Source organism: Nipponia nippon, unplaced genomic scaffold (assembly GCF_047370975.1).
Source record: "Nipponia nippon isolate SJK-2023a ecotype South Korea unplaced genomic scaffold, ASM4737097v1 scaffold_3, whole genome shotgun sequence".
Classification (NCBI taxonomy): domain Eukaryota; kingdom Metazoa; phylum Chordata; class Aves; order Pelecaniformes; family Threskiornithidae; genus Nipponia; species Nipponia nippon.
The window spans coordinates 47,646,585-47,674,581 of NW_028262347.1; the positions used below are offsets into that span (position 1 = coordinate 47,646,585).

The 27,997-nt window shown below is 34.9% G+C and overlaps 1 protein-coding gene across 4 annotated transcripts in view; it reads right to left on the reverse strand.

The window, feature by feature from the left end:
• Positions 1–27,997, reverse strand: part of MGAT4C (MGAT4 family member C) — a 452,908-nt gene that overhangs the window by 202,248 nt on the left and 222,663 nt on the right. For 3 of the 4 annotated variants that reach the window (XM_087766033.1, XM_009476625.2, XM_087766035.1), the window contains one exon: positions 24,376–24,455. The gene's annotated coding sequence lies outside the window, so the exon portion shown is untranslated. Of the gene's footprint in view, positions 1–24,375; positions 24,459–27,997 lie in introns of all 4 variants that reach the window. The other variant, XM_087766034.1, reaches the window with a different exon arrangement.

Below are 27,997 nucleotides of genomic sequence, written 5' to 3' on the forward strand. Positions count from 1 at the left end.
TTCTAATGCAATGGAAACTTACAAGAAATATTACAATTTCAAGGACAAATGTTTAAACCTGCACCTCTGTGGGTTTAAATACCTGTCAATGAAAAAAATAAGCAAGTCTCCCCATGGCAGAGACTGAATGTTTTGTTATGGCAGTAAAAACAAATTGTGTGCATTATTGAATATCTTAGCAACTGTATCTTACTTCTCTTTCGAAGTTCACAAAATTGAGCTTTTCCATATGGACAGTATTACAGTCAGTTTTCTAATTAAAAGTAGATATTAAGAGAATGCTTGATTATCCTCTATATCCTCTTGAATATGGATTTCTCAAGGTTTACATTTCTTTCAATTTACTTTCTTCTGGGATTACAGAGCCACAATCTCATTCCACCCGTCAAACTTGGAACCAGTTTTTGTAATCTTGCAGAAAAATTTGCATTTCTACACAAATGGTTGGCTTAGCCCTTCCAAAAATCTCAGAATAGAAAAATCATTTGTTTATTTATCAATAAATGCCTTCAAACAAGGAAAAAATTGATTCCTATGAAAAGTCAGAAGACCGTTTTCTATTGGAAAAAACAGTTTCCAATTATTTCTTAACACTTGGTGCATATTTCAAATAAATGCTTCAGCATTTACCTGCTAAATATTATATTCAAGAGTCATGAAATTTAGGCATCACTCCAATGAGCAGCTTAGAAAAGCAATGCTTACTACATTTCTCTAAAAATCCACTACCCAGTCAAACATGGGAATACCACAGAATCATAGAATACCAGGTTGGAAGGGACCTCAAGGATTATCTGGTCCAACCTTTCTAGGCAAGAATTTGCACAGTCTAGACAAGATGGCCCAGCACCATGGCCAGCTGGCTCTTAAACATGTTCAGCGTAGCAGAGTCAACCACTTCCCTGGGGAGATTATTCCAATGACTGACTGTTCTCATTGTGAAAAATTTTCCTCTCGTGTCCCATCGGAATCTCCCTGGGAGTAACTTGTACCCACTACCCGTAGTCCTCACCATGTGACTCCTTGTAAAAAGGGAGTCTCCATCTTCTTTGTAGCTCCCCTTTAAGTACTGGTACATGGTGATGAGATCACCTCTAAGCCTCCTCTTCTCAAGGCTGAACAAGCCCAGCTCTCTCAGCCTATCCTCATACGGCAGGCTTCCCAGACCCTTGATCATCTTGGTGGCCCTTCTCTGGACCCCCTCCAGCCTGTCCACATCTTTTTTGTATAACGGGGACCAGAACTGTACACAGTATTCCAGGTGTGGCCTGACAAGCACCAAGTAGAGAGGGATAATGACTTCTTTATCTCTGCTGGTGATTCTCTTTTTGATGGAACCCAGCATCCTATTGGCCTTCTTGGCCGCAGCAGCACACTGTTCACTCATACTGAGCTTCCTGTCCACCAGGACCCCCAGGTCCCTTTCCACGGAGCTGCTCTCCAGCCAGGTGGATCCCAGTCTGAGCAGCACTCCTGGATTATGTTTTCCCAGGTGCAAGACCTGAATATACACAATGATACAATACATAAAACTAAATGTGAGGCTGTCCATATATTTTCATATTCCAACTGAGTTCTGATTAAATAACATAACTGTTTAAAACAGAGGTTTACATTTTTTAATAGTTCTAATATGTTCATGCAGAAATATGAAAATATTAGGCTTTACTCCTTGCTGATTATATTCACAAAACATTTATTTTGTAATAATTGTTTTCTGATGTAAAGAATAAAATAATGTAGTTAACTACAAAGTATTTAATTTCTTGCTTATGTTGGGAGTCTCAGAAGAAATCTGTCTGAAAACTAACAGTGAAAACTAAAGGAAAGAAGAATAGCAGTCAGCAAAACCGCAAAATACTTCTTTCTCAGTTTTATCACATGTGTTATCATGTTTGGTTTTTATATGGTGCTCACAAGAAGAAATGATTGTCAATCTAATAAGAATGTGCATTTAATACTTCACATAATATAACGTGTAAAATCTCACCAGTGTATCTGAGATGGAGAAAAGTAGTCTGAAGGAAGGAATGTGCAAAATCAGGTCTACAGCAGAAAGATTTTTCAACATCTCTATAGTATAAAATGCAGTAGAAGTGGATGGGAAGAAGAAATCAAGCATTTGTAGTATTACAGCACCCAGTAACAACAAATGAGGAACTAACTTCTTGTAAGAGGCAAATATTGAAGACTAATGTATTCCATCTTAGAACGATGGAAGGTTAGCTGGATATTATTCTATGATTTTTTTTCCACCCTATATGGAGAAGGCAGCAAAACCTGCCTTCTTGGGTAAGTAATTTTTGAAGAATAAAGACTTGATGTTGACCCAAAATTCCAGTCAGAGGCAGTGAATCTGGAGCTATTTATCAAAGCATGCAAGATGGTGGCTCAGTTATTAGCTGTAAAAGGAGCATCATTCACATTCTTTCGTATTTATTAGTTGCAATGGACTGGCTAGAGGAGTTTGCAAATAAAGTACATGACTTTAGAGTCAGAAATTGGCACTGGTACAGTTTATCAACAACTAATGTTCCTGATCTCTTAATGGTGAGAACATTTGTGCTATGCATACTTCAGTAAACAGATGTTATAAATGGAAAGTGGTCAGGATTTATATTGACATAACCAGAATTTGATCTTGATTACAGGTAGATAGATTTGACTATGGGAACCTGAACCAATGCTATGGGCCCTTTGAAACTTGCTTGATTTTGGGTTAAGGTCAGGTTAGTAGTGCCACAATATGTTATTTAATAAGGGGGTAGCTAATCTGAAGACTATGAGTTATAAAATGTTTTCATATAGTTCTGAAAAAGAGGAAAGTTTGCTTCAGGGTTGGATCTATTACTGAAAATAAGATACTTTTAGCACCTGAAGTTATTGATAGAGTAAGGATTGTCATATCTGCCATACTCAGTCATTTATCAAACGCTACATTATGTAGGAGAATAACTGATTGTTTCAAGGTTCCAAAGAATATATGGAAACATGGAAAAAATACATGGAGAAGCCTTTGAACAGTCATCTGATCCAATATTTTACTATGGTTAGGATCAACTGAGTTAAAAATACCAACACCATTAAAGCATATCACTATTCATATTTTTAGGTATTTGGTGGAAGTTCTGCACATATGCAGTTGTAATTCAGAATTATATAAACCTGTATATTGATAACATACAAAAGAACCTGGAGAACAGGAACTGGTACCTTGAATATGGAGAGATTATTCTGAATAGAGTTTTGGAGTTTAAGAAGATAAAGGAAGATTAAACTGTTCATCATTTTGATCCTGTATATACAAAAAGGCAAGACAAGAGCATGGCAAGATAAAGCTATAATGACAGACAAAAAAAAAAAGTTTTTCTCACAGATGATAAGTTACATAACTTGAAATACATGAAGTAGGAGGATCTCATAGATAAGAATCATTGTGAGTGTGGGAAAAGAATTTTAAAAGTTAGGGTTTTCTGATAAAGAATTTCAATTTATTCTTCCAAAACTGGGGCAATAACATCACTGGCAGATTTGTCATTAAGGGTTGAAAGGCCATAGGCAATTGGCCATTCAGTCAAATCTGTAGGAATTTGTGAGTGTCTTGGCAATATAGTATCACAGCCCCAAACTGAATGGTCAGTACTACTTAATAGGTTGAAAAGGAAGGAGTTATCTAAATGAACATATGGATTTGCTGGCACAGTATAATGTACTAAGGTGGCTATGACATGAAGGTCAGGCACAGGCACTGATAATGAAACAATTTTTACAGCATATGAAAAGAGAAGCAAAGTTTAAGATTAACTGATAACCCTCTTGGATTATTTGCTAGCATACTGTGAAATATTCATTTCATATTTAAAAATACATCAACTACTGTGTAGCCACAGAATTTGAGAGTATTATTTTTATAAAGTGGATTTGCAGTAAAGACTATTCTATTCTATTAAATCATGTTGGTAAGTAGTGTGTTTTTCTGTATGGTATCCACGGACTATATCTAACAACTCACTTAAAAGGTAGAGTTGCCAAAAAGAAAAGTTATTCATCTCTTGTGAGCTAGGTCCAAAGGACATTAATCCTACTTGGAAGTTATCACCAGAGAAAAGTTAAGAGATTTATGTTCAGGTCATGATCGATATCCTTAATTTAACTAATGGAGACAAACTCTGGCTCCTCAGTGTCTTCTTGTCTGCCAAGGAACTTAACCTGAGAGAAAAAGATAAACCTTACTCTCTCAGTTTTTTACAATTATAACATGGTAAAAAAAAGGCTTTAAGTGAGAGGAGAGGATGAGGGAAACAAGATGTTTTACATAAAGACGTAGAATTTCCAAGGTATAGGTAAGCATAGTCACAGTCCTTAATGACGAACTGATCTTATATATATATGTATATACACACATACGCACATATATTTTTTTTATATATATACACGTGCACATATATATATATATATATGTTTATGTGTGTACAGCAATTATTTGGGACACCTGAGAAGGAATTGAGAAATTATAATAAAAGACAGATTTAGTAGGTCTTCCACTCTGAGGAATTGCTTATTGTGACTGGGGTTTCTTTAATGAAATTAGGGTTGATATGCCCTAAATGTTTGTTAAAGTTAAATTTAATGGTCAGTTGAGTAGAAAGTTTTAATGTTTAGTGCTCCACTTTCATTTGTACTAATACCTCACTATAAAATATTTCTTCCCTTTTTTTCTTTATACTATGTCTTTCTTTGCTGAATGTTTTTGTAAAGAAGATAGGAGATGAAGGCTACTGTTAATAATTAGAGAGAGCCATAAACATATTTAATACAGTACAAAAATACCCTTTTCTACAAGACTAAAATATTATGGTCTTAAATAAGGTTAGAATTACTACTGATTGAAAAAAGTTATGTGCAATTAATCAGAAAATTAATACTAAGAGGGGTGACACAAAGAGCATTGCTAAGTGTAACTTCAGATGTGAACATCTTCTCAACAGTGAAGAGTAGCTGCACATAGAATCCCATTTATTTCTACTACCAGACAATTATGGGATACTATTAATTCATGCAAAAGAGGCTGAAACAAAATCAAAATGACACACATGCACACACCCTCTTTAATTCATGTTCTTTCCAACAATGTCACCTTTGCCACAAATTGTGTAACCATAACATACAGATCATTTTGCTTTGCTCCTTTGGACAACACACATAAAGGAACCTTACCTCCCTGCCAGGGGATGTAAGAATATGATTTCCTATTGAACTGGGTGCAGATACAAAAGTAAAAATACAAAAGTATAAATATCACCATGAATCAAAATTAATGTCAAATTTAATATCATTGATGCTTGGATCAGGTTCACTATGCAGTAATGTCAACTATAAGTTACATGCACGAGCAAGATTTCACAGCAAGCAATGGGAAAAGTTTACTTTCTCATTTGTAAATTAGACTCTGGGTCTTCTGGTGGTTATGGTCATCTTGCAGATCACAGTACTTCAAGAGCAAAAACATTTTGCAGAACAGGATAGAATTTGTTCAAAATCTTTGTGATAATTCTACTGTCTGTCATTCTGTTTCTATTACCTGTTTTCCAGAACAACTATCCAAAACAATAGTGAAGAATTTTTCAGGTATGCTAAATGTAGCACGAAGTGGTTTAAGTGGATACTTTTAAGGAAGAAACTACAAATACTCGCAACATCATCTTGTCTTCCACCCACTGAAATTCAGCTGTGATCTCTGAGTTGAACCAAAATCCATCATGGGTCATTAAAATATAGTATATGCAGCTCAATACTGAAATGGACTCCTCTCTAGTAAAGCACTGTTCCTCTCCAGCAAATAGCAATTAGGACTTTCCTCAAGAAACTGTCATTGCTTGTCTCACCAGCCTTCTTCATTCTCTAAAGACAAAAGCTTAGAAAGTGGCTGGTGGGAATATTAAAGAGTCCAAAGATTTTTATTTTCATCCCTTTCACCTGATGGTCAGCCTAAATATGGAACTTGCTGTAATAGCCCTGATTGTAGGGCTATACAGACAGACATCTATACTGCTTTGTGTCTCTTTCTCACTAGATGACCTGCCTATGAGTTGGGTAGAAAAGCATAACTTAAATTGTTTCATTTTCCCCTCTCCAGTAGATTACAGAGTGTGGATTTAGGCAATTGCTCATCTGCACCGAGAGACCTCTGCTCTGTGATTCTCCTTTGAATTGTTTTTCAATATGTATGTGGTGCTGCAAGGAAGGAGAGAGAAAGATTAAGTGGATGGTAGTGTCAGCAAAGATGTGAATGAGGCAGAGCTTTGGCACTTTTTTAGACTAAGATATCTTTGTTTTATGGGTGCATTGCAAAGAGTGAGTGTTTAATTGAGGGGCATGGTTTCTAGAGCTATAAGTAGAAGAGAGAACTGTAATACAAGTACACTGAGAGAAACCTTTAGAAGGATAGATAGAGATTGAGAGGGTGAGGTTATTTCTTCATTATTTATAGTAACCACTCTTATTTCAGACAGAAGATTTTAGTGTGATGCTGAATACCCACTGAATATCTACTTACATATCCATTATTTTTAGTTACATTAGCCCCAAATGCCCCTTTTCATTTCTATCTCATTTTAGCTTTGTAAAGTTTCTGGAAGTCTCTTGGTAAGCCAAAGACCGAGGAAATACATTTTTGGAATTGGCATCAATCACCTAGAACATTTGTTGTCTAAATTCTTTAGCAACCTGCCATGTAACTTAGATGGACGAGGGCACGCAACACAAAAATTGTTAATTCTTCTATTCATTCATTTTTAAAATTAATTAACTCTGAATATGAGATTGATGCTTAGTGAGTACTTCTGTGAGCTGTTATAGGTAGAAGAATCAGACATTTTGATTACAATCTAGAATTCTTCAGGTCATCCCAGAGTTACTGTAATTTCTATTATAGTAAGAAGCTAACCTCTTGAAGCAAACTTCCAGGAAAGCATTAATTTAAAGAATTAGTTTAAAAGAAAATGGAGGCTTAATTTAAAATAAATTATATACATCATTAATATATTTTTATTTATGCACCTAATAATAATACTGGATTCACTGTCATGTAATGAAACATATTCAGTATCAGTAATGATCGGACACCTAAAAACTAGTGTTACAGAGAATGGGATGCTAGTTGGTGATGGTGTTGAAATTGAACTCATTGTTCACCAGTCCATAATACAAAGTGGCTTTGAGTGAGGGCTTAAATTAATGAAATATCAAAAATAAGCTTCTAAGTATGATTGTATGCTAAGCTATCAGAAGATTAGTCATACTACCTATAGTTTGTTAAAATGTATAGGCCACATCTATTGATTTAAAAAAAAAGCCAAAACACCCAAACATTTTTTCATTGAATCAGAATTTTTTTTTTTTTTTTAGATGTTCACATGTAGCAGAAACTGGCAAGAGGAGAGCCACCTTGCCTAGTGGAACTACTTTCAGGATTTTCTTCAAACTGCCCAACAGTCTCCAGCTCTTGCAGAGAGCCTTTCCCCAGTGACTGCATGAATATAAGAAGGGAAGCCCCAAGCCAGCTATTGATATATCCCGTAGTCAGTAGTGCTGTGTGTTGGAGGCATATCAATATTGCAACAATTTAGAGATGGATGGGAAATTTGATTAGCATCAGTAGTGAGAATTAGGAAAGGATACAAGAGATGCTAAGTAGGGAGGAGCAACTATCCATGGAAGGTGTTTATTATTAAATAAGAAGGGCTCTGATACTAAGCCATAATCATCACAGCAGACTTGCATGTTCCCAGTTACACTGTTCACTTAATCACTCAGTCCACAGTCAGCAAGACTTCAGGCACATTGGGCTCAATGTTGAAGTATAATTGCTTTGAGCACACATAGTGGCCAAGCACAGTCACTTTTAGAAGACCAGACTTGCAGCAGCCTGGGAAGAAGATGCATGGAAATCCATGCCTGTATCCATAATCACAGCAGCAGGACAATGGATTACTGATTTTTACGGACTGGATACATACAGTTAGTCACGTGAGACCAGTTATTCTATGTATTAGAATAACAAAGAATTCTAGCAAGTGTCATCCAACTCACTAACAATGTGATTCCTCTCATCAGTGTATTTGCTTATTATCCTATATCAACAGGCAATTGTCATAATGGATGGAATGGCAAAAGAATGCATTTTTCCTTATTTATATATTGAAACAGAATGTTTCTTTAGCATGTTATAAAAAATGTTCATCACAAAAATAATTAATACACACATTAAAATGTATTAGTAGTTCACATCATCCATGCATTAATGTAATGCTTCCTCCCTGTATTGTTTGGATTATTCCTTGTGGCATTTTGCATTGTCAAACAGTATGTTCTATGTTAGAAGCACTGTTGCTAATTTTAGTAATCTACATAGATATCTTCAGTGACTGTACTGCAAATGACTCCCGGGAGAAGACAGTGTTTATCAGTGATGATGATAGATAGGGCAAAATTATGTATTTCATTGGTTTGGCAATAGGCATAATATAGAATTTGCATACCAATTATTTTCAATATTTGTTTAGCTTTCATGCAGGGCTTGTGCTATCAAATGAATATATGTTTTAAAATTATTTTTTCCTAAGTTTTCTTTTTGGCTTTCTACAGCATTACATGAACTTTTTCATATAGCATCTTTGTCATCACCTCTATGAACTGTACAGACAAATATGCAATTGATACTAGTGACCTATAAGTATGAATCACTAAGTCAATGAATAAACATGATAGAAAAAATAAGGTTACCTTCTAGTACAAAACTGATATGTAGTTTTAGTTTATTTTAATAAATTAGGAAAAAATATTCACAATTCACAAAAAAAATTACACCTTAAATAAGAATTGAAAAACCTGCTAGATTCAATCTACAATTATTGTTTGTATGTGAGAGTGTGTTTACTGACTGTAGCCTTCTTATATCAGGTAGGTAGAAAGTAAAATCCTTCATTTTGGTAATTTAAAAAGTAACTACAAGAAATGGATTCATTTCTATTTGAAATTGATTTCTGGTCACTTGCAAATTTCTGCTCTGAAAATATATTTTGGGATTACACCACTGTGACACTCAATACATTTCAGGACATACTAATCTTTACAAGGAGCTCATTTTGAATGACCCTGAAATTTGAAGTCAACAGCATATTCATTAGTTCACTGTTTTGCCACCCAAGAAAGCTAAAATTTATCTCAGAATAACTGTAAAAAAATTACTTAAATATCTAGATACATAGTGATGTATTTATGTATTTTAATAAGCAAAGATGGTAAATATGTCTAAAACTTACCGATATAAATGAATTAATATGTAAGTTAAAGGTGTCAATAAATATATTTTTGGAAGAACATTCTCGCCTATTTTATGTAGGTGCTCTTCGAATAGGTTATATAGTTGCCTAATTGAAATAGAAATTTTCTAAAGCAAAAGCTATCAGACACTAAGCATGTGCTACCGTCTTACACAGTTAGCAGCTGGTTAAAGAACAGCAAACCAAGAACAGGAATAAATGGTTGATTTAACAATGGAAGGTTACCTGAGAAATCCCTTGGTGACCTGTCAGGGCACCTGTATTTTTAAGTATATTCATAAAGGGTGATCTGGAAAAGGTATTAAACAATGAAGGAATATATGATGATGCCAAAATTATTCAGAATAGTCAAAATTAACGTTGACAGCAAAGAGTTGCAGAAGTGTTTTATGATACTAAGTAACTGGACCATAAAGTGACAGGAGAAATTCAGTATAATCAGCGTAAAGGAAAAATTATGGAAAAAAGTCAGACAAGTGTATATATATATAACAATGGGTTCTAAACTTACACATTAGAAAAAGCATTAGAGACATTGTGATTAATTTTATGAAAACACCATTTCTTAGCAGTAGTCAAAATTGTGGGGTTTTAGAAAAGAGGAAAAAACTATAAAACAAAATCATAAAACATTACTGTGGTATTTCATAATTGCATAATACATATGAATCTTGAATGCTTAACATCTTTCAGGTCTCCCCAACTCAAATGAAAAAGTATAAGTGAAAATGAAGTACGAAAAGACTTGTATATGAGGAGAGATTAAATCAACTGGGATTCTTCACCTGGAAAAAGAAATGGTTGAAGGAGAAAATATGATTGCAATATAGTGAGACATGAATAACGCAGAGAAGGTGATAAAAAGGAAGTGTTGTTCACTATTTCACACAATACAAACCCCAAGAATAATCAAAAGAAATATTCAAGAAGAATTCTGGAATTGAACTCAAAGTAGGTTTTTTTTTTTCCACTCTATATGCAAATGAATTGTGAAACTTATTGCCAACATGCTGTGCCAACATAACTGCTTTTGCAGTTATTAAGTGATATCAAACACAAGGATGTAGAGACAAACTCCAGTTCGGAAGGTCCTAAGCTACAAGACGTCAGAAGCTGTGAGGTTAAACCGAGTGAAGTATTAATTTATTCCTGCATCCACAATTGGCCACTGTCTAACACAAGGTGTTGGAGCAGACCAGTCTTATCTTGCCTGTTATCGTTGCTTTTATGAGCATTTCACAGTCTGATCCTTTCTTGAAGGTAACCAAAGAGCATTTGATTGCTGCATTTTTGATATGGGCCTGTGTATGAGTAAAATTAATCAACCGGAAACCATGAAATTTGGATTGCTTTATCTGCAGACGTGCAAAGGTCTTTTATCTTGTTATAGCTATCGTTAATTGGCTGACAAACGTATATAGTCACTGTGTTGCAGTCTGTTATAGAAAGTGATAAATAGAAATGAGAGTTAAAGACTAGGCCCACAGCAATTATAAGCTAAACCCCTCCCTTTGACCTAAAGTTACAATCTGAGTACAGATTGTAACTTGCTCTTCTTATTATTTGCAATTTAAATAGATGTGTACATTGCCATGGTAAATACTATATTCTGGTATACATTTTAAGATGATCACTGAAGCTCAGACACCACAAAACTGAAGACAGAGGAGTTGAGAGAAATTTAAGTTTGTAGAAGGGGCAGATTTTTTTCTTCCTCCCTGAAACTTGCAGAAAACTGACAAACTACAGCTTCACAGTTTCCTGTGATTCCATTCGAAGTATTCCTACATGCCTGAAATGACTTTGCCTGTGTAACTGAGAAAGATAAACTAGTATTGACACATGTGTTCTGTAAAGAGAGAAGGAAAAGACCTAAAGGATTGCTATGGCATTTATTCCATCAGTGCAGAACTGTTCCCTGATGTATATTTCAAGCATTGGACTAGTCTGCCTTAAAAGACTAAGCAATAAGTTTATGAACTACTTATTACAGGGAACCTTATTTTATGCTTAAAACGAATGTATCTTAAAAGCATTACCCTAATGTACAATACTCTTTTCTTGATTTAAATCACATTTCTCTTGGAAATCCCTCCTTGCATGTAATGCAAATTACTATTATAGAGGAAAACAATACCAACGGCTTCAATTAAAAAACAATTTTTACTACATTTTAAAACACAAAACTTTCCAATTAAAATGGCATTTTTACTACATTTTAAAACACAAAGCTTTCTAGTAGAATCGTTGATACGATGTCTTTATATACTTCTGAACTATTAGCCTTTTAGAATGAGTTTTAACATGTTATCTTCCTTACTCTCCTTGTACATAAGGGATTCTGAAACTGACTTTTATGGTAAGGTCTCAGTATTTATGTTATTGCTATCCAGTCTGGTTGAACAGGTAATGAGGATGGCAAAAATAAGAAAGGAAAATCAGCAGAATAAGAATATATTAAGAAAAAAAGTTCTACTTTTATTTAAATGAATTTATGTTTCTATAATGGTATACATAAACCTTACTGAGGATAATGTATATTATTTTTTTTTCAGAAGCCTTAGAAAAGCAAAAAATGCTGCTTGTGTTACTATATGTGTGTATATATATATACACACACACGCGCGCGCTAATCTGATTGGTATATCTTCCCTAGATAGAAGAACACTAACTGGTTCTAGCCTATTGTAGCTTGCTCTTTTTTATGTGCTGATCTGTTAAGAGGAAACAGGCTTCATGTACAATGAAGCCCATCTTGTCTGGGTCTCTTTTCCTATGAACAATCTAAGACAGAAGTTAACGGAAATAAAGCTTTTATCCAGAATAATATAAGCACCTGGTTCCCAAAGACCTGATCTAGGTGGGACAAGTCAATAAACTAGAATTTCCTCCAGCAGCACATAATGAATGATAGTCAGGGTCCTTTTATAAGGCAAAACAGCAGCAGTGTGCTGAAACAGATCTTTCACAGCAATCCTACAAAAAAAAATGAAAAGGTATGGGGTTTTATTGGGGGAGGGGGAGAGGGGGAGGGCAGAGAAAAAAGTACCTAAATATATTTTTAGCTTCATTTACTGTTGAGACTCCTCAAAGAATCATAGAATTGTTAAGGTTGGAAAAGACCCTGAAGATCATCAAGTCCAACCGTTAACCTAACACTCCCAAGTCCACCACTAAACCATGGCCCTAAGCACCACATCTACACGTCCTTTAAATGCCTCCAGGGACGGAGACTCAACCACTTCCCTGGGCAGCCTGTTCCAATGCTTGACCACCCTCTCGGTGAAGAAGTTTTTCCTAATGTCTAACCTAAACCTCCCCTGGCGCAGCTTGAGGCCATTTCCTCTCGTTCTATCACTCGTTACTAGGGAGAAGAGACCGACCCCCACCTCACTACAACCTCCTTTCAGGTAGCTGTAGAGAGCAATAAGGTCTCCCCTCAGCGTCCTCTTCGCCATGCTAAACAACCCCAGCTCCCTCAGCCACTCCTTGTAAGACTTGTTCTCTAGACCCTTCACCAGCTTCCTTGCCCTTCTTTGGACATGCTCCAGCACCTCGATGTCCTTCTTGGAGTGAGGGGCCCAAAACTGAACACAGTACTCGAGGTGCGGCCTCACCAGTGCCAAGTACAGGGGCACTATCACCTCCCTGGTCCTGCTGGCCACACTATTCCTGATACAAGCCAGGATGCCATTGGCCCTGTTTGCCACCTGGGCACGCTGCTGGCTCATGTTCAGAAAAGAAAGTACTGTCTACATGTTTAATAAAATTTCATACCGAGAAAGGCAAGAAAGAGCATATTTTAATTTTCCCACTGTGGAAAAAGCAGCAATAACTCACCACATAGTCATTTCTATGAATTAGTCGCTAGCTAGACAATCAGCCTACACTTATTTTTACTCTGAACTAGCTGTTTACTGGGTCACCAGAAGGCAAATATATATATATATATATATGTATGTTATCGTTAGGGTCATGCAAAGAATCATGACGTATTCCAGTGAGAAGAGGGGATTAAAAAAAAATAAAAATTACTGTATCCTGAACACACAGAAAATTCAGTTTATAATTTTTTTTTTTTTTAAGAACTATTGATAGTATACTAGTTAGAAATCGAAGACCTAGCCCAACACATGCATACAGTTAAGTCATAACAGTGCAAGAGCAGGGCACAAGAGACTCATGTAACAAAACCACAAACAGCAAATTTTCAATATAAGCAAGGTAAGATGTATATCCATCGTGAGTGAAAATAGGCACTTAGTTCCACTGAAAAAACCCCCCACATTTTATAAAGCTGTAACGTGCAAAAAACCAGATGTATGGAGAAACATACAGAAAGAATAGGAAATCATTCTAGGTTTTATGTATATAACGAGTAATGAAATTAACTTCTTAAAATTTGCGGGAACAGGGCAAGAGAAAAAAAATTCAAGTGGTAGCAAGAGAAAAACCAGAAAAGACTTTGCAAAACAGGAATGATGCAGCTACTTACAGTTAAAATCCTACACAGACAAGGAAACAACAACAATGTAAAGAGAAAACTCTCAATCCATGGGCAGAGCATGACTGCTGCACATTGGGGCTCCAGTACTTACAGAACATGAGCTTGACTATTAATACAGCAAAACTATGCTCAAAAGGAAAATGATTGTTTTTTCTCTTGCTTCTGCATATCAAAATGTCATCAGCATATATGTATCTTGTGATGGTAAAATAGCTGAAAAAGCCATGAGATCCTAACAAATATCCTTGACAAACCACTAGCTTTCATACCACCAAGAGTTCTATGTATGATAGTAAAGCTACAAAGATATAACAAGAAAATGAAGTATGAACATAGAAATTCTTCTAACTGATCTGTTCTCACAGTGTTTTAAAAGAACGCAACAAAAAAGGGGAAAGACTAAAGGAATCAGCTCACTTTGTATACTTTCATTATTTTTAAATACAGTATTGATATACACCATCAGCAACTCCTGTAAATTATCACAGATATTTTGAATTGATAGACTGAGTTCATTAAGAAAGAGCAATGGAAACAGGGAGCTATTAGAAAATTAGGAATTTATCATGTTATAAAAAGTAATGGAAATGACCAATTACAAACTTCATTCTAATAGGTTTCTTCCTATTCAGTGGCCTCTGTTGAGAGGTGGATAAGCATACTGCACCACTCCTTATTTTTATCTACTACTTTTAACTATTATCATACTCAAAGGTGATTTTGCTTTCAGTGAAGATGCTAGATTTCTGAAAAGGCTTTTTCATTTTTTTGCCTTTGGGATGCAGGATGATGGACAATAAAAAACACTGTCAAGGTTCCACTCTTTCTCAGCTACTTCACTAATCCAGCTTCTGTTCAACACCAAAGGAAACAGGGCACATAGCTTTACTTAAGATTGACAGTTACACCTTTTATAAATAATTTCTATAGATATTTCTGAATTCCATGTTCATGTCTTTGAACAGACACTTGGCAAAAATGCCAAGAAGTTTTTAAAGTATTTTCATCCATTTTTGTGTGCAACACAATAGAAAAGTGTTTTGATCTTAACATTATGGTTTAAATGTTCAAATAAGGAACTTAATACATCATGGATTGTAGATCTTGCCACTGAAAATATCAGCCTAGGATGGTATCACTACCCCCACTTTTTTTTTTTTTCAAATATATATATTTACAACCATTGTTTATAAGATGATCTTGTTTATTAGAAGTGCTCTCAAAGATATATTACCTCTATATAAAAAGTAAAATATCTGGCATAATTTTTTATAAGACAGAGCTAGGAGGAAAAGTTATGCTAGGAATGAAGTAGATCAAATTCTGGACCCATACAACAAACAACAAATTCCCAATAACATCGGCATGAACAAAGTTTCACCCCAAAGTTACACAGCATTCTGATGGTTGCCAGTGAAATGAGTATGTGCTTAAAGTGGTAAAAACTTATACTGATCATGATTAAATAAAGCCTAAAAAAAGTTGCTTTGATATTGGTGATCATTAATTTAGCTATTTTCTAACTTTTCCCAAATCATACATGAGTTCTGCCAAGTGTAGATGATTCTTGCAACAGATACAATACTTTTCAATAGCCTTCTTAGACTGTATGACCAAATCAAATGATTTGCAATCCAAATGGAAAAGAAGAGAAACTTTATAAATACAGAGAAAACAAAGTTATTTGTTTCACCTCTTCTATAAGAAAAGCATATTTTAGGAATCTAGATGTGCTGTGTAGCCAAACTGAGATGATTGCTCAGAGCAGGTACCTAACCTAATCCTGAGGGATTCAGAACCATCTTCTGAGGGAGTCTTATCTCTAAGAACTCTGTGCGAAGCATAGGCAGCATAACTCCCACATTGAGACAACTGAAATAAAGTGGTTAGAACAGAACACCCCCTCCATCATTTGGACAAGCATCCCTTTGTTTCTTTCTTTTATAAAGGAACATCTGGAAAACTGGGAAAGTAACAAAAAGGTATCCAGTTGAGCTTCTCAGGGAGGACTGAAGGAATACTCTAGGAAAAAATGCAAAAGCAGAAAGCAGAGCTTGCTAATAATTAGTATCTTTTTTTTTTAATAACTCATAGTAATGTTGTCAACAATCAGAGCTTTTCATCTTGATGTCCCAATCAATATTATCAGAGATAGCTTCCTGCTACGTCATAGAATTTGTGGCCAAACTGAAGAGGATGACTTAATTCCTGACTAGATTAAGAAACTTTCAGTAAAGCAGGAACTTGAATCTTGGTGCCTAACAATGTAGAGGGGAACTTCCCCAACTGGTACTTGTTCTGAATCAGTAAATGTTTTTCAGCTCTTTTTAAAAAATTACAGAAAAAATTGGAAATGGATCTCCTCAAAGCAGAAGCAATACACTGAAGTGCATTTCCACTGAAGCATTGCACTTGGTTTCTTCCATACATTCAAACAAATGCAAAACTGAAGAAATATGAAATTATAAAAATTAAGCATCTTAAAATCTGATAATCTGTGGTGATTCATAGCATTAAGTTAAGCATGACTGAGTATTACTCTAACTTCAGAGAATCACAGAATCACAGGATGGTTGAGGTGGGAAGGGAACTCTGGAGCACGACCAAAGGAGGGTGACCAAGATGGTGGAAGGTCTCAAGGGCAAGAGTTAGGAGGAGTGGCTGAGGTCACTTGGTTTGTTCAGCTTGGAGAAAAGAAGGCTGAGCAGTGACCTTATCACAGTCTACAACTTCCTCAAGGTGGGTAGCAGTGGGGGTGGTGCTGATCTCCTCTCTCTGGTAATCAGTGATAGGACAGAAGGAAATGGAATGAAGCTGCGTCAGGGCAAGTTCAGACTGGACATTAAGAAAAGATTCTTCACTGAGAGGGTGGTCAGTCACTGGAACAGGCTCCCCAGGAAAGTGGCCACAGCACCAAGCCTGTCAGAGTTCAAGAGCATCTGGACGATGCTCTTAGTCATACAATTTAGCTTTAGGTAGTCACACAAGAAGCAGGGAGTTGGACTCAATGATCCTTATGGGTTCCTTCCAACTTGATATATTCTATGATTCCATGACCTGGTCCAACCCCACTGCTCAAGCAGAAACAACCCTGCAGACACCAAGGTCAGAAAAGAAGGACGATGGGGAGGTGTCTAGGTGCCAGAGCAGTGATTCCCCTGCAACCTGTGGAGAAGAGCATGGTGGAGCAGATATATACGCTGTAGCCTGTGGAGGATCCTATGCCACAGCAGGTGGATATGCCCTGAGGAAAGCTGCAGCTCATGGAAAGCCTGGGCAGGAGCAGGCTGCTGACAGTAGCTGCAGCCCATGGGGTACCCACACTGAAGCAGTCTGTTCCTGAAGGACTCTAGACTGTGGAAGGGACCCATGCTGGAGCAGTTCATGAAGAACTATAGCCCATGGGAAGGACACATGTTAGAGAAGCTGATGTCCAATCTAAACATATACACAGCTTCTAAAGAAAAAAAATAATCTTATATTCTGTACCAAGTTCAAACTAAAAACACAAACATATTTTTCTGATGTATCTACAGCTATTCAATTCAACTGAAGAAAGGGATCTCAGCTCATATTCCACTGGCAGTGTCAGTTACTAAGTACTTCCAAAGGATGAGTATGTGGAACCAAAAGAAAAAGGAACTTAAACTTAGCTTCCCTTTCTCTCTTTTTCTTTAAGTTGTACTGTGAATTTAAACATTTACAGTGAAATTCAGACACCAGGGGGTTAAAAGCAAATTTCCCACAGAACTTAATCATTCCCCTTACTTTACATTATGACTAGCAAATCTACTTCAAGAATCACTAAAAAAGAATAAACAACTCTGTGCCTCCTGTGAAATATTAAAAAAAGCTTTTTTCAAATGTTCAATGATTTATGAGGGAATTGATGATATCTGGCCTCCTACAGAGAATACTTCACTGGAAAACAAAACAAAACAAAAATTCCACCACTACTGCTTATGTTGAGACTACTAAAAATATCACCCTTAAAAAGAAAACAATCAGACTATGTATCCTGTTTATGAACATGCATTTTATAAAATGAGTTTAGAAAGCAACATGTAGCTATGGTGGCAGAAACACAAACGAATTTTAATTCAGAAATGACATTACAGCAAACAATCTCACAGAGTCATTTTTACTTACAGAAAGCAGCACTGATGTCTTGAAAATGATCGCCCAATAGAAGTTGCACACTACGTAAGTGTAACAACACTTATTCTTTGTGAAATAAGTCATGTGACTGACATTGCCCAAAAGAATCTGGTTTCCTGTTTTTCTTATTCAGTCATAATAATTTCATACAAACTGCTGAAACACTTGAAAAGGAGTTTAAGGCATCTAAAAGAGAAGATATTATATAACATACAGAGTTTTTCACACTAGGCTGATTGGTGTTTTTTGTTTCTGAAGAAAAATAAGAATTTATAAAGAAATAAGACTTTCCAGTGTCTGTGAGCTAATTAAAAAATATTGTCACTTTTAAAATATTTGGTATACCAATGTAGTAAGCTTAAAGATAGCATACTAAAACCAGACTTTCCAAAGATTTATTACTTTGTCCCTTTTCCACTCCTCAGACATGGAGAGAGGAGTGTACTGAGGAGGTTAAAACAGAAAGCCAACAGATCTGCAGTTATTTGCTCCAAACATCACAACCATGGAATCTCATTGATGAGAAATTAACTTGCACATTCTCAGCTGTAGAGAGACTTTTCAAGTACTTCTGGCACTCAAAAGCCAGCCCTACTGTTCTGATTCCAAACTGCTTTAATATGATTCCTGGGGCTAGCATCAGATCTGTAAAGTTTAATTTTATCAAAGGATGTGGTTTAACAAATCTTGTGCATGTTCAAAGTATCTTGTTTTCCATCTTCCTTTCTATTAAGAATATGAACATTTCCTCCGATAGAAATATGTGACAGTAGTGAATCCCTGCTCCTATTTAACACTGCACTCCTTAGGAAAGTTAAATTTCAGTTTGGTTTAATACACTTTACTACAGTTTTAATTCAGTTCATCTGGACTCTGAGATGTAACCAGTGTCTCAGACAAAAGATGGATTTTAAAAAAAAAAACTTTAAGAGCTTTCTAAAAGATTTCTGGGGTTCAGTTTGCATGAAGCAGCAATAGAATGAAGTTCTTTTTACAGTGGCACATAGTTAAAGATCAGTGAAATGATTCAGTAATTCACCAATATGTTCTAGAATAATTATATATACAACAATTCAGAATATTTTTACAAAGTAAACTTCAAACTAATAAAAAGAAATGTTAACTACACTGCAATAGAAAATAAATATGTTAGCTCAGAGGCAGTCACAGAATAAGTAGTCACTAAATGATGTATTTTAAAGACAACTGCATGGCCATAAGTCATGCAAAGGTAGTACTGAATTGAGATATATGTACATTATTAAACATAATTCTGGAATTCACAGTAGCCCATTAGACTTAGATACTTTTTTTTCTGGATCTAAGTTCCCTGCTAAGAGTCAGAAAGTGCAACTTTTGTGTTTTATTTTTATCTGTCTTCAACACATCCATAGCCTGTCAGCTAGTGATGTGCATTGCACTGTGCTGTTTGCATTAATAATATCTATAGTAGTTAATAATTAATGAGTTCAGGCACCGGCATTTTCTGCAGTTTTCATCTTATGCCCAGACTCTCCAATTTTCTACAAAGTTTCAGGAAGTTTGCAAAAACAATGATCAATGTGCTTTCAGATGATGAATACAGTCATCCTTATTTAGGCAGATATATAGAACAAAATGTTCAACAATGGCCTACAAAATCCAGCTTTTACTTACTGGAGTCATGATTTATGCACACCTGACAATGCAATATACAAACACTGGGAACATGCAGAATTCTTCAGAGAATTCTTAAACTGACAAATAGTTTGCACGACATATTTTTGTCTATACAAATCCTGATTTTCAGATCAAAGGGAAAGGAAAAATTTTTTTAAGCTGCCTTTATTGCCATGCCAAAACCCTGGTCTCCAAGGCCTTGTATAAAGCTGAACTAGTCAATTTTTAATTAAATCTTACAGGATACAGCAGTGATACTCGTTACAGAAAAGGCATTTTATGGTCAGCAATCTTATTTGCAAGTAACAGGATGATACAAAAGTCACAGTTCACAGAAGCTTTATGTCTGTTATTTTATGCTGGAATAATGCTGCACAAACCAATTAGCCAGTATAATAGTGTCACTCTGTATTTAAAGAAAAAAATGGATCTGGCAAAATATCTCTGCCTTTCTCATATTTATAAAGTCCTGTGTATTACTGGAACAGTAGTTTTACATTTGAAGGGTCAGTCTTGGGGAGTGCTAAGCAATAAATCTCATAAAGCACTTAACATATATATAATTAATATAGGATAGTGTAGTTCCCTTCCCATAAATAAGATTTTTCTTACAGTTGCAAACAATGGCCGCAGTTCCAGAAAAGCCCAAATTGAATAAAAACCATTAAAATTAAAGAAAAAAAATCCTTGCAGCATAACAGCTTCAGTTAATGCATCCATTACGGTGAATGGGATGAGAGACTGCTATGTTTCTGACAGACTTCTCAATTAAGTCAGCAATGCACTGACCATAGCATGAAGGTTTTTCACATCTATCAGAGCTGGTAAGCATGACCTTTTTCTTTTGTCTCTTTGTTTGAAACAAAACTGATACAGGAATATCACAGACAAAGGAGGGGAAATGGGAGAGGAAGAAGACTGAAAGACTAATGAAAGATTTGAAGTGGGATAAATTTACTACCTTAAATTAAGCACAAAGTTTCGATTTCCAGAAAAGCTCTCTCATCAGATTCTTGTAGATTTACAGGTAAATGAGATTATATATAAAGTTTTACAGAGGAGTGATGAATGTTTGTAAAGCAGGCCTAGTATTGAAATCAGTGAGTAAATATGCCACTGGATTTGCAAAAAGCCACAGATTCTTGCAAGTTCTACTAAAATGAAATTATAACATTCAGTTATATTTTTACAATGGCAAGTGGATTTCACAAGAATATAAAACTAACAGAACAAGACTTGTAGGAAACATCTATATGGCAAATCTTGTCCTGTGACTACATGACTTTCCTAGGAAGATGCAAAGATCTTCATATTGTTGCATCCCCATACATAACTTCAGTATGTGGAAGTATGACTGGAAAAAATGTTTAATCACAGATCCTGACTACGAGTTCCTCTCTTTCTAGTCATTGTGGAGAACAGTATCAGTCTAAATCTGTAAATAAACCTCATTCGGATATTCAGATTACCCCTAATTTCTCTTATCATGAAAAGGGATTTACTTTAGCTTTCTATCAAAATATCAACATATTTACATGACAATTTCTAATTATATTCTGCTATGATAGAGCAGTGACACTTTTTTCCGCTTTTAAATATTCAATACTGTTTTAATTGGCTGACCATTTCAGTTTCACATTTAAGCAAACCAGTAATTTTTATGTTTACAAAAGATAATCAGGTATATTAGAGAATATTAAAGAAGCTTTACAGCACTATATATATGGGCTTGTCACCAGAGACCAACAAAACAAGAGCACTTGAGAAATGAAAAAAATAAAGTGTTTTTTAAACATGGAATTATGGAGGAGCAATTCTACGTCATTCAGCAGGAGGTTTATACCTTCATCTTTCTTTCCTTTACCAAAAAATGAAAATATCAGGCTTAAAGAAATAAACAAAATGGAAATAATGCTGTGGAATTACCAGACAGCCGATCTTCTGTCTGATAGCTTAGGTACCACAAGAAGAAAATGGAAATCAATCAGTGAAGCATGAATTTCTACAACTAGGGCTCAAAACTAATTTCCTAGACGACTACTCATGTTCTAAAGAGCTAAGAAAATCATGCACATTTTTTTCCTTAAGTAGTAACATAGTTACAACAGATTAACTTTCTTTGTCTTGTGGCTTGTTTTCTTTTGCTTTCCATGCATTACCTAGAAATGAACACAGTTGGGATAAGAAAATTTAACTAAGAATATAAAAAAACACTGAATGAGTGACACAAGCATTGTAAGAACATCTATGGTATTTAGGTGACACCTCCCAGATTAAAAATATACATAAAAAGTTAGCCAAAAATATTTTCATCTAAAGAAGAAAAATATTGTATGAATTACTGGGTACAGATTTTTTAGTATTCAGTAAGTTTAACATCTTTAGCATTACCTGCTCACAAGTCAACTCACACAGAATATTTTATGTTTTTAAAGGAGAAAAAATTTTGGGTTTTCATGTGATGCCATTTCCTGTTCAGTATATGAAACTCATGGTTGACTTGAAGTAGTGTTTAACTAGACATAAGTTTTACTTTTGTGTTCTTGAAAAAGAAGAATTATGAATTTTAAGAATTTAAGAAGAATTTTAAGAATAATTATGTCTCTCTTTTAAATGCTTTTAAATGTACGTACTGTATTTGTCACTACTGCTTATTAGATATACACACAAGGCTGAAGTTCATAGTTTAATTTACAGATTAAAAGGTGTGGAGGATTTTTCATTTAAATACTGTGAATTCTACATGATTGATCTAATAAGCTGTCTTTCATAAAGAATTAGTAAGTACTAATATCATAAAAATATCATTTAGCAGTGGAAGTTGTGAAGAAGGAGAAACAGGAATAATTCTTAATCCACGCAGTGTAAAGTTTTCCATTTGGTCTACAATAAACTATTCTTGTTAAGTGGAAAGAAATTAACTGCATTTGGTTTATGCTTTATCCCAGTATAGAACATTCACTTCTCAACTGAAAATAATGAATTGATTTCTGGCCATATTTTGTAGCTATAAAGATTGTGAATAAAAAATTTTAATATAGTAGAAATATTGCTGTTATGTTATAGTCTTTTATTGCATTAATTTAATATCCCAAGTTGGGAAACAGCAGCAAAATGTACCAAAACATCTTCCTAATACCCACACTAAGAAAAAGAAATTAAGTTGCAACAAAAAAAAGTATTTTGAGTTAATGTGCCCTTTATCCACCGCAAACATGCTAATAGACTTTTAGAAAAAATGCATTATTTTAAAATTGCAAGATGATCTACTTTCAGGATTAGGAATTCAGGAAGATTTTAGGATAGTCTTAAGCTTGAATAAGCCTCCACAAAAATAAACCTGAGATTTATCTTCGTTGTCTAACAGCACTCTCCCCTGAGCCCCAAAAGAGGATGTAGTGATAAAACAAGAAATTTAATCCATAGTAATTACAACAAAAAGCTTTACTAACAGAAATTGAAAGACTCATTATGAATCTTGACACAACAATCAGCAGCCATTCATAAACTCTCCACAGAATATTAGTTATCTACATTACATTAAATAATAATCAGCTTCTCCAGAAAAAAAAAAAAAAAAACAAACCAACCAAAAACCCACTAGTGTAAAATCTGTAATTAGATGGAGATTTCAGCTGCCAAGATCTTGATAGAAACAACCTGTATGACTCAAGCATGGTCCATCCATTAGCATGGTTCTGACGACCCCTGAATGTGACCTGCTCCCAGTGGAAAGCAATTTAATGCTCTACTGCACATAGAACAGTATATATGAATACAAAAACCCCAGATAAATTACTGACAGGTACATATGAATAGGACTGCTTCTTAGCCACTTATCTGTAGCCAGGCAAGCTTGTTTCACCTCAGTTTAAAAGATAAAGACACATGGCAGGCTGCCTCCACAAGTTCTCATTAGGCAAACAGCCTCCATTGTCCATTAGTTGAAAAGTCTCCCTATTATTTAAGGAAATGTGACAGCAATGGAGGTGAAGTGAAAACTATCTGATGGCAGGAAATTCATCAGCGCATTACAAAGCTTTTTACCTTCTACAACTTTCACCAGCCTCTTTCCACTTTTTTATCTGACAGCTCAAATGCCCCAGGGTTGTAGCCATGGCAAAGGTCAAGAACATAACAGCAGGGCTATCAAATGAGGCTGTTTCAGGGGAAGAAGCTGCCAAACACAAAGAAGTTTATTGAGCACTCGACAATGAGATGAGAGCCCACATCTCAGCAAATTTATCTTAGTAGTTGCCACTGCTTTTGAAAAGGCATTAAGAAACTTAAAGATTTAGAATTTTTACACTCTCTGAAACCTAATAAAACTAAGAAATATTAAAATATCTGATATAATATAAATATAAGAAGGTTTAATTTATGTTGGGAATCATTGTAAATATGCATAACTAATAGGTAGCCTATCTTTTAAAAAGCAACCATGTAAATCACAAAATATTAATTTAAAGTATTCATAAAATAATATATAACATATCAGGCTCGCTTAGTACATATACAAATGTGTGTTTTATTAAAGACTAAACAGAAAATGCACTGTCTTCTTGCTTCCTTTAATAAAGACAATGTTTGCAATGCTACAAATGTCAAGACGAAAGCCAAGACTTTTGCCTGTATTAATTTAATCCTGGAAATTTATAGCTTCAATTTTTCACAATCAGTGGTAGCAATAAGGTGAAGTTAAATTACCTTTTACAATGTCCAGTAGTACTCTTATGAGGTCAAAGAACAGGTTGGGTGCCTGATTAGAAAATCCACAATGCAAATTCCTGCTAAAACAAAGACAGGATCTTAGCTTCCTATTCTGTCAAAATGTTAATACATATTCAGTATGTGCAAGGAATAAACTAATTTTAAAAAGTGTGAGATAGCTTCTGCATACGTGTCCATTCAGATATTATTTTGACAATTGACAAAAGACTGTCTGTTGTCAACATCTTGCTATTATTATGATGCACACATCATATAAAAACATTCTAAAGCAAGTCACCCACTAAACATTGTTAGGCTCAAACACCAATGGTTTTAGGTGGATCTATAGCTGTATCAACATTTTGCATTCTCCAGATTGTATATTAACATATATGATTCAAGCGAGAACAGTTGTGGATTGACCTTGGTGGGATCAAGTTTTTATTTGTAAACTGTTTGTATATGACTAATTTTTCCATCTAGTCCCCACCCATACAGACACCAATGCAATATGTTGCTGGGTGATACACATAACATCATGTTTAGAGACCTGGGATTATTTTTTCTGATTTTCATTTTTAGATTTCATACAAGTATTCAAGACTGAGTTAGATGTTTAAATGGGAAGCTTGGATGAAACATGATGTATGTTCTGTTTTGAACATACATCTGTTTTGTTCTGCATTGTTATGACTGGTAGTTAAGGACAGCGTCTAAGGAAGTATATGACATCATTCTATCTTTATCTATTCCACATTAAGAACACAATAATAATAGCTAACAATGTATAATTATTTCTTTTTAAATTTGAAATATTGTCTTAAACTATTTCAGGCAAAATAGTTAATTTTGCAGAGAGAAACTGAATTCATGTAACTCAAAATTAATTAGCATGCATTGACTTCTACTGTATTATCTGCCAAACTGTTTATAATTTGTTGCCTTAATTTTATATGTATATACTTCAACTTCTATACAATCTAAATGGAACTTTTGGAAAAGCTAAAAAGGATAAGAAATAATTTAACCAGAAAGACCATTACTGCTAGCAATTGCTGAAATAATGCTTATCAACAAATGAAGTGCCTTAGAATCTACAATCACTGATAGCTCTATGCAGATTGATTAGATCTGTCTAGTTGTAAAACTCCTTTTTGCAAATGCACAATACTTTCAGAGCCTTTATCTCGTCTGCAATATCTTAAGAGAGCTTTTTTTTTTTCTTCTTTTGTTTTTATGTGGAACAGATCCTTTTTAAGAAATACACTTGAATAAAACAGTTTTGTAATGTATGCTTAGAGGTTCTTAGAAATATGCTTCAGAAATTTCAATATTCTAAAACTGAAACAATCATCATGAAACTTATTTACCCTTGAGTTTCATGAATGTATTCTGACAGTGCACATTTTATGCTGAGTAGACTAAAATGTGTTTAAAGAAAAGTAGATTATAAATGTATATATTTGTTTGAGTTTGTACATACACATGCATATACAGTTATCTATATATCCCTTAAAAAGATTATACTTCTCCAAATTTGTCACATAACACACCTTCTCCCATTATACAGACAAGATGCATTGTACTATGCTAACAAATATTTTGGGAGCATTCCACACTAATAAAATAGGAAATTTTCCTGTAGAAATTGTTACATACATATCTGTATCTATGTCTAGCTTAACCTCTCTTTTTCTATCTATATATTTATTTATATATATATATACATAGGTATGCATATAATTAATTTCAATAGGATGGGGAAGAAGAGAGGGAGCACTCTCCCTCTCTTTTTCCTGTCATCATTAACATGGCTTGGTATGGCATATTGCTTCCTCATCTGTAGTATATGCACACTTATCCCAGTCATTACAAGTACTGTTACATGCTTTGGAGATGTCTGATGCTAATCTCTTTGGGTGCCACTACTTGCTAATACAGATTAAGCTAATATGCCCTAATAGCTCTTTAATGTGACCAATGGAGAATAAATAGCATGCAATATCACTGCCAAAGAACTTTACTTACAAGGATTTGAACGTTTCCCCTTAAATCTTAGGTCACCAGAAGATAAGAGAACAGCAGGCAAGACACCTTTTTCAAAGGTAGTCAGCGAAATGGGAACAGTACCAAGCGAAGAACTGAGAAGTCAGCAAGGTTTGTACTTGGAAAGAGAACGTGATGAAAAAGAATAGGTGGCAGCAAGGAGAGCTGCCATGGGACCTGGTCCCACCATCATGCTCAATGGAGGTGCAGAGGAAAAAGAAGCAAATGATCTATACAAAGAAAGCAATGAAACTGACTTACTGAACAGCCTTCAGAAGAAAAAGGAGCACTAGCAGAATAAAGATATTTACAGGAAGAAAAACAGTTTTAAAGAAAGTAAGCCTTGATAAGTGATATATCAAGTGGTACAGGGTGAAGAAAAAAGTGTTGTATAATCATCTAAGGTTACTGTAAGAACTACATGTAGAGTAACCAGATCTAACCAGAGATAAATGTAAAAGACATAACATATTAAATAGAAAGGATTCATATCTCTAGAATAACTAGAAAAAAATTATATTAATCAAAATCAGGGAAGGAGAGAAGTTCCATTTTGTGCCAAAGATTTCACACAGAGAATTTCTTAAAACACTTAACAGCAAGGTGTAAAAATACTAAAAAAACCAGAATGCATAAAATCATACAAAATATAATCTACTCATACTGGCCATATGAACCCAGATATAAAATTAATTAAAACATTTTAAATGTGCTTATAAATATTTTGATGATAGCCTTTTTTTTATTTGCAGATAACTTGACACTTTTCACATTTAGTACTATTATTTAGCTCATTTGTGGCTCAATACAGATCAATTAACATCTTTGAATAGGTGATGCACAGCTTTAGCTAATACTCCATGACAAACATTTTCCTAGGTTGCAGCACATAGAAGAGAGATATGCAACTGTGATCATTGGCTGAAAAAATTAACTGCTCAGTTAACTAGTTCAAGAATCAATGCACAATTGATTTATAGCAAGACTCTCAGCTTCACTATAGACCTTGATAAGGAAAGATGAAATGAATGCTTAGAAACATGAACTAGAACTTTTCCAATTAAATTCAGTGTACTTATGACACATACAGTTTAGAGTGAAGAAAACCCTTATTAAAATGCATTCTCAGCAGCAGTGTCATTGCTGCATAGGTCTTGCAGCAAACTAAGTTCTCTCCATTCATGTGTTTATGAAAGGAGGGTCCTCAGCTCCTCTCATTCTCAAGCTTACCCCCAAATAAAAGTAAAAAATTTAGTTACTGCCAAAGGTCATAATAAAAACATAACACACTCAGCTAGCCTTTTAAAAATATAATTATATTTTGATAATAGGGATGTAAGTCACCCTTCCCCATTAGCACTGCCTGCTGTGAGACAGCTTTTCTTGTGACCAGAGGCCATGCCTATACCTGGCCCATTCAGCTTCAGCTACTCCACGTAGCAGAGCTATTCAGCCTGTTTCAGTGCATACCACAGCCTAACATTGAACAAGTAGGCATGGTGCTTTAAAAAAGATGTCTTTAGAAGACTGGAAGTGCAAAACATAAGCATGTTTTAGAACTTCTATGAATATC